Below are 5,762 nucleotides of genomic sequence, written 5' to 3'. Positions count from 1 at the left end.
GGAATCCAGGAGTAGCTTAGCTGAGTGGTTCTGGCTCTGAGCTCTCGTGAGTTGTGTCCAGCTGTGGGACAGAGTTGCAAGCAGCTCAAGGCTCAGCAGGAGCTGAAAAATTTGCTTCCGAGCTCACTCATGTGATTGTTGGCACATGGCTGCTGTCTCTTGCCACAGAGATTGCTCCATGGGGCTGCTGGTGACGTGGCTTCCCGCAGCATGCGTGATCCAGCCGACTAGAGAGCCGAAGACAATGTTATAATCTAATCCTGGAAGCAGTATTCCATCCCCTCTGCTGTATACCAGACTTGGGGCCACTCCAGTTCTGGTGAACCACATGACAGAGTAACAGTGACCCCGTCTTCATCCTCATGGGAGAATGTCTTGCTGCAGTCCATGACACACAGGAGTCCTCAGGGATTCGGGAATCCTCTCCATTCTATCCAAGTCTACTTCCTGAAGCCATGCCAGCTCTGCAGTCCCTGAATCTGGTTGAGTGCAAAGGTCCACCCCCCGCCCCAGCCTGCTACATACCCCAACCCCACCCAGGAAGTGAATGGCAGACCAGGACCCCATCATCCAGGGAAGTGATGATCAACCTTATCTCTGAGCTAAACCTGGGAAACAGCCAGGAAATGGGACAATACCCGGGTCTCCCCATTATCCGTGGGTTCAATGTTTATGGAGCACGGGGATGACTTAGATGCAGGGATGACTGAATGTGACTAGTTCACTAGTTTTTTCATTCATTTCACATTTTTGGTGCACCTGCCAAGTTCTGTTTTGCTAGAAATACCAAGATAAAATATGGATCCTGTCCTTGAGGCTCAATGAGAAAGGAGGTAAATTTTAAGCCAATAAATCCATTACCAGACTGTGAGGGTAGCACAGATGCAAGAAAATAAAGCATTTATATCCCTAACCTACATCAGGCTTCCGTGAATTGATAAAAAATCCAAACATGGTTCACTAATTAAAGAAAAAAATTTATTATAGTTGATTTACAGTGTTGGGTCAATTTCTGTTCTACAGCAAAGTGATTTAGTTATACATATATATATTCTTTTTAATGTTATTTTCCATTACGGTTTATCTCAGGATATTTAATATAGTTCCCTGTGTAATACACTAGGACCTTGTTGTTTATCTGTTCTATATATAATAGTTTGCATCTGCTAATCCCAAACTCCCAATCCATCCTTCCCCTTCCCCCTTGGCAACCACCAGTTTCTTCTCTATGTCTGTGAAGTGTGTTTCTGTTTCATAGATAAGTTCATTTGTGTCATATTTTAAAGTCGACATATAAGCGATATCCTATGATATGTGACTTCCCTGGTGGCTCAGAGGGTAAAGCATCTGCCTGCAATGCTGGAGACCAGGGTTCGATCCCTGGGTTGGGAAGACGCCCTGGAGAAGGAAATGGCAGTCCACTCCATTTGTTTATTTATTGTTGCCTGGAGAATCCCATGGACGGAAGAGTCTGGTATGCTACAGCCCACGGAGTCGCAAAGAGTTGGACACGACTGAGCGATTTCACTTTCTTTCTTACGATATGTGTCTTTTTCTGTCTGACTCTCTGCACACTAGGTGCATCTATGTTGCAGCAAATGGCATTCTTTCTTTTTTATATATGAGTAGTTTTACATCTTCTTTATTCAATCATCTGTTGATGGCCATTTAGGTTGTTTCTACATCTTAGCTATTGTGACTAGTGCTGCTGTGAACTTAGGGGTGCATATATCTTTGAATTAGAGTTTTCTTCAGATCTATGCCCAGGAGTGGGATTGCTGGATCCTATGGCAATTCTATTTTTAGTTTTTTGAGGAACCCCTATACTGTTCTCCATAGTGGCTGCACCAATTAACATTCCCATCAACAACGTAGAAGGAGGGTTCTCTTTTCTCCACACTCTCTCCAATATTTGTTATTTGTTGCATAGTGCACTAATTTCTTATTGCTGCTCTAACAAATTATCACAAACAGTGGCTTAAAATAGCACAAGTTTATTACCTTGTAGTTCTGAAAGTCAGAAGTCCAAAAGGAATCTCACTGGGTTAAAATAAAAGTGTTAGCAGGTCTGAGCTCCTTCTAGAGGCTCTAGGGAAAGTCTATTTCCTTGTCTTTCTAGCTTCCAGAGGTGGCCTGGATTCCTTGGCCTTTGGTGTCATCCTCCATCTTCAAAGCCATCGATGTCAGGCTGATTCCACATGTTGCCATCTCTCTGGGTCTCTCTATTCTGCCTCCAGTTTCAACTTTTAAGCACCCTTGTGATGACATTGGGCCCACCCTGATGATCCAAAGTGATCTTCCTCATCTCGGTGTGAGCTGATTATGTGCTATGCTATGCTGTGCTAAGTTGCTTCAATTATGTCAGACTCTTTGCAACCCCATGGACTGTAGCCCGCCAGGCTCCTCTGTCCATGGGATTCTCCAGGCAAGAACACTGGAGTGGTTGCCATGCCCTCCTCCAGGGGATCTTCCTGACCCAGGGATCAAACCCACATCTCTTATATCTCCTGCATTGACAGGTGGGTTCTTTACCACTAGTGCCACGGCTGGATCACGGCCTCGTTTCAACTTTTAAGAGCACTTGTGATGACATTGGGCCCACCAAGATGATCCAGGGTGATCTTCCCCCATTTTCAGTGTCAGCTGACTAGCAACCTTGATTCCACCTGCAACCTTCGTCCCCCTCTACTATGTAAACTAATATATTCACAAGTCCTGGGGATTAGGACACAGACAATTTTGAGAGGGGATCTTTATTATATCTACCACACACATCAATTAAAAATGAACAAAGATATGAATAAACAATTCACAGGAAAATTGCAACAGCCCGTAAATCTATGAAAATTTCAACATCCTTCTCGATAGTCAGGAAAATGAAAGAACAGCAATGAGATTCCTTGTACACCCTCCAGATGGCAAATATGAAAAAGAGTAACACTGTCCAGAGCCAATTAGGATGTGAGAAATGAGCACCCACATGCCCTGCTAGGAGGAGGGCATTGTACAATGTTTGGGGGAAAGTAATCTGATAGTCTGTTAAAATTAACAGGCACTTACATTTTGAGTCCTCACCTCTAGGAATTTATTTCTTTCAGACATAACACACTGTCACCCCATTCCAAAAATGACAATGTGTCAGCACTGAAGGTATAGCCACGAACAGGAGAGAGAAGGCCTTGCTCTCACAGGGCTGACATTCTCACGGAAGACGCAGACCGCAAACATACACAGCAAGAAATGGAAATGTACCGGGTTGGGATTAGGGCTGTGCGTTGATGTCCTAGGGACACCCTAACAGATTTCTGTGAACTGGGTGGCTCACAACAACTGGGCAATATCCCCCTACAATTCTGGAGACTAGAAGTCCAGAACTGAGGGCTGAGTCCTTACAGAGGCTCCGAGGGAGAATCTTGCCTCTCTCCTCACTCCTGGTGGCTGCCAGCATCCTTGCTGGCCTTTGGTTTGTAGATGCATCACTCCTATCTCTGTTGTCACAAAGCCTGCCCCTCTCCCCATCTCTTGGTCCAAATGACCTCTTCTTATATGGAGACCAGTAATTGAATTAAGGTTCTTCTGAGTCCAGTCTGACCTTTTCTTAACTTGACTGCATCCACAAAAACTGTTTCCAAATAGTCACTTTCACAGGCACCAGGAGTTGACCTCTAACAGCACTGGGCTGAACTGTGCGGGTCCACTTACATATGTGTTATTTTCGATAGTAACTATAACAGTACTATGTGATCTGAGGTTGCTTGAACCCAGGATACAGAATCATGGATTTGGAGGAAGCATGTATACAGAAGGCTGACTATAAATTATACTCAGATTTTCAACTTCATGGAGGGTCCCTGTCTCCAGCCCCTGCATTATTCAAGGGTCAGTCAACTATATCTTTTTATTTTTATTTTTTTTACTTTTAACTTTATTGAAGTGTAGCTGATTTACAATGCTGTGTTAGTTTCAACAACTTGTTAAAGGACACAATTCAATTCTCAGAGGGCTGTACAAAGAATTAGTGTAATACAAGAGAGTGAGGGTGGCTACTTAAGCTTGAACAAGCAGGAGGGCTTCTCAGAGGAGGTGACATTTTTACCTGAGCTCTGAATGGCAAGGAAGAAGTCACTGATTATCAAGGAAGAGCCTTCCAGGAGAGGGAATAGTTGGCACAGAGGCCTCAAGGCAGAATTAGGCTTGGCAAGGTCGAGGCCTTGCAATTGGGCAGGTGTAACTGGTGCTGATGGGCACAGGGAAGTAATCCAGGGTAGACTCAGAGAAGGCAGCATGGCAGAGGAAGGGCCAGGAGGAGGAAGTGAGTGATGTGCTCTGACATGTGTGGTAGAAACCTCAGTATATGAGAATGTATGCACAAGGGTGACTGTTACATCACCGTATGCAAAAAAAATTAAACTGGAAATAACCTGTATGTACATTAATGAAGGACTGGTTGAAAAAGCTATGCTGTATTTGTTCCGTGGATTATGAGTTTGAGCTGTCTGTACCCGTCTCCCAACCCCTGCCCGGAGGAATGTTCCTGACACTTGGCGTGAAGAAGTAAGTTGTGTGGTGAAGTGTCAAGTTTATCTGTGTGTGTGTATGTGTTTTCTTCAAGCCCTAAAAGCCATCTGCAATGCTTGACCGTGACTAGCACAGGCCACAAGGACAGGTCTGAATTTATTTGGGCTCTCCCAACCAAACCCATGCTAGCCAGTAGGTCTTGTTGAAAGGCTCTAGTTCACAACTCCAGGCCTGATCATAAAAGTCTTCTAAAAGACCTCAGATTGGACAACGTCACTGCAGGAAGCTCACGAGGTGGTTTGTTTTGTGCATCACCTGCTTGCGGAGCCTGCTGGGTGAGAAGCTCTGTCCTGCACAGTCCCCCCCTCTGGCCCCCATTGCCTTCAGGTGCAGACAGTGGGCTCCAATGTCCAGACAGGTGTGACCGGCTGCTCCTCTAGATGGGAATGGAGAGGTTTCCATGCCCACCTGCCTTGGGAAGACAAGAAGGCCAGGAGACTCAGACATTTGGAGAGGTTTCTGCACAAAAGACTGAATTAAATAATTTCTGTCTGTGTTCAGTTGCTCAGTTGTGTCCGATTCTTTGTGACCCCATGGACTGTACATAGCCCACCGGATTCCTCTGTCCATGGGATTTCCCAGAATACTGGAGTGGGTTGCCATTTCCTTCTCCAGGGGATCCTCCTAACCCAGGGATTGAACTCACATCTCTTGCATGTTCTGCATTGGTAGGAAGATTCTTTACTGCTGAGCCACCAGGGAAGGCCCAAATAATTTTCAGGTTGCTCTAAACAGAATCCTCCGTCTCAGTCCACCCCAAAGACTGCTTCCTTCCGGAAGCCTGAAGCCCTGTCCTCTGTGGCCTCCTCCCCTTCCTTTCAGACTCTACATCCTCAAGAAGTCTGTGTTGTTTTCTTGGCCTAGAAAGTGAAATGAATCTGACTTTCCATTCCCTAAGAGGTTCAGGATCGAGTTCCCCCTAAGGACTAGGATTTCTCTAGATTCTCCCATTTTCAAGTTGTTTATTGGTGGTAAAAATCAGAGATCTCCTTAGGACACTGACAGAAAACTGGGCGCTAGGACAGGAAGGGTGATTTGTCCAACAGTCTCTATCTGGAAGCAACCCCCACATCAGTCAATAAAAAGATGGAGTGCAGTCTATGAAGCCATTCACAGCCCAAAGAGTGAATGGACTAAACTACAGGAAAAACGTGACTTACTCTCAAAACCATTACAGTGAATGA

Source organism: Bos indicus x Bos taurus, chromosome 2, assembly GCF_003369695.1.
Source record: "Bos indicus x Bos taurus breed Angus x Brahman F1 hybrid chromosome 2, Bos_hybrid_MaternalHap_v2.0, whole genome shotgun sequence".
Lineage (NCBI taxonomy): Eukaryota > Metazoa > Chordata > Mammalia > Artiodactyla > Bovidae > Bos > Bos indicus x Bos taurus.
The sequence above is the reverse complement of the archived record's forward strand: the minus strand, read 5'-3'. Positions refer to the sequence as shown.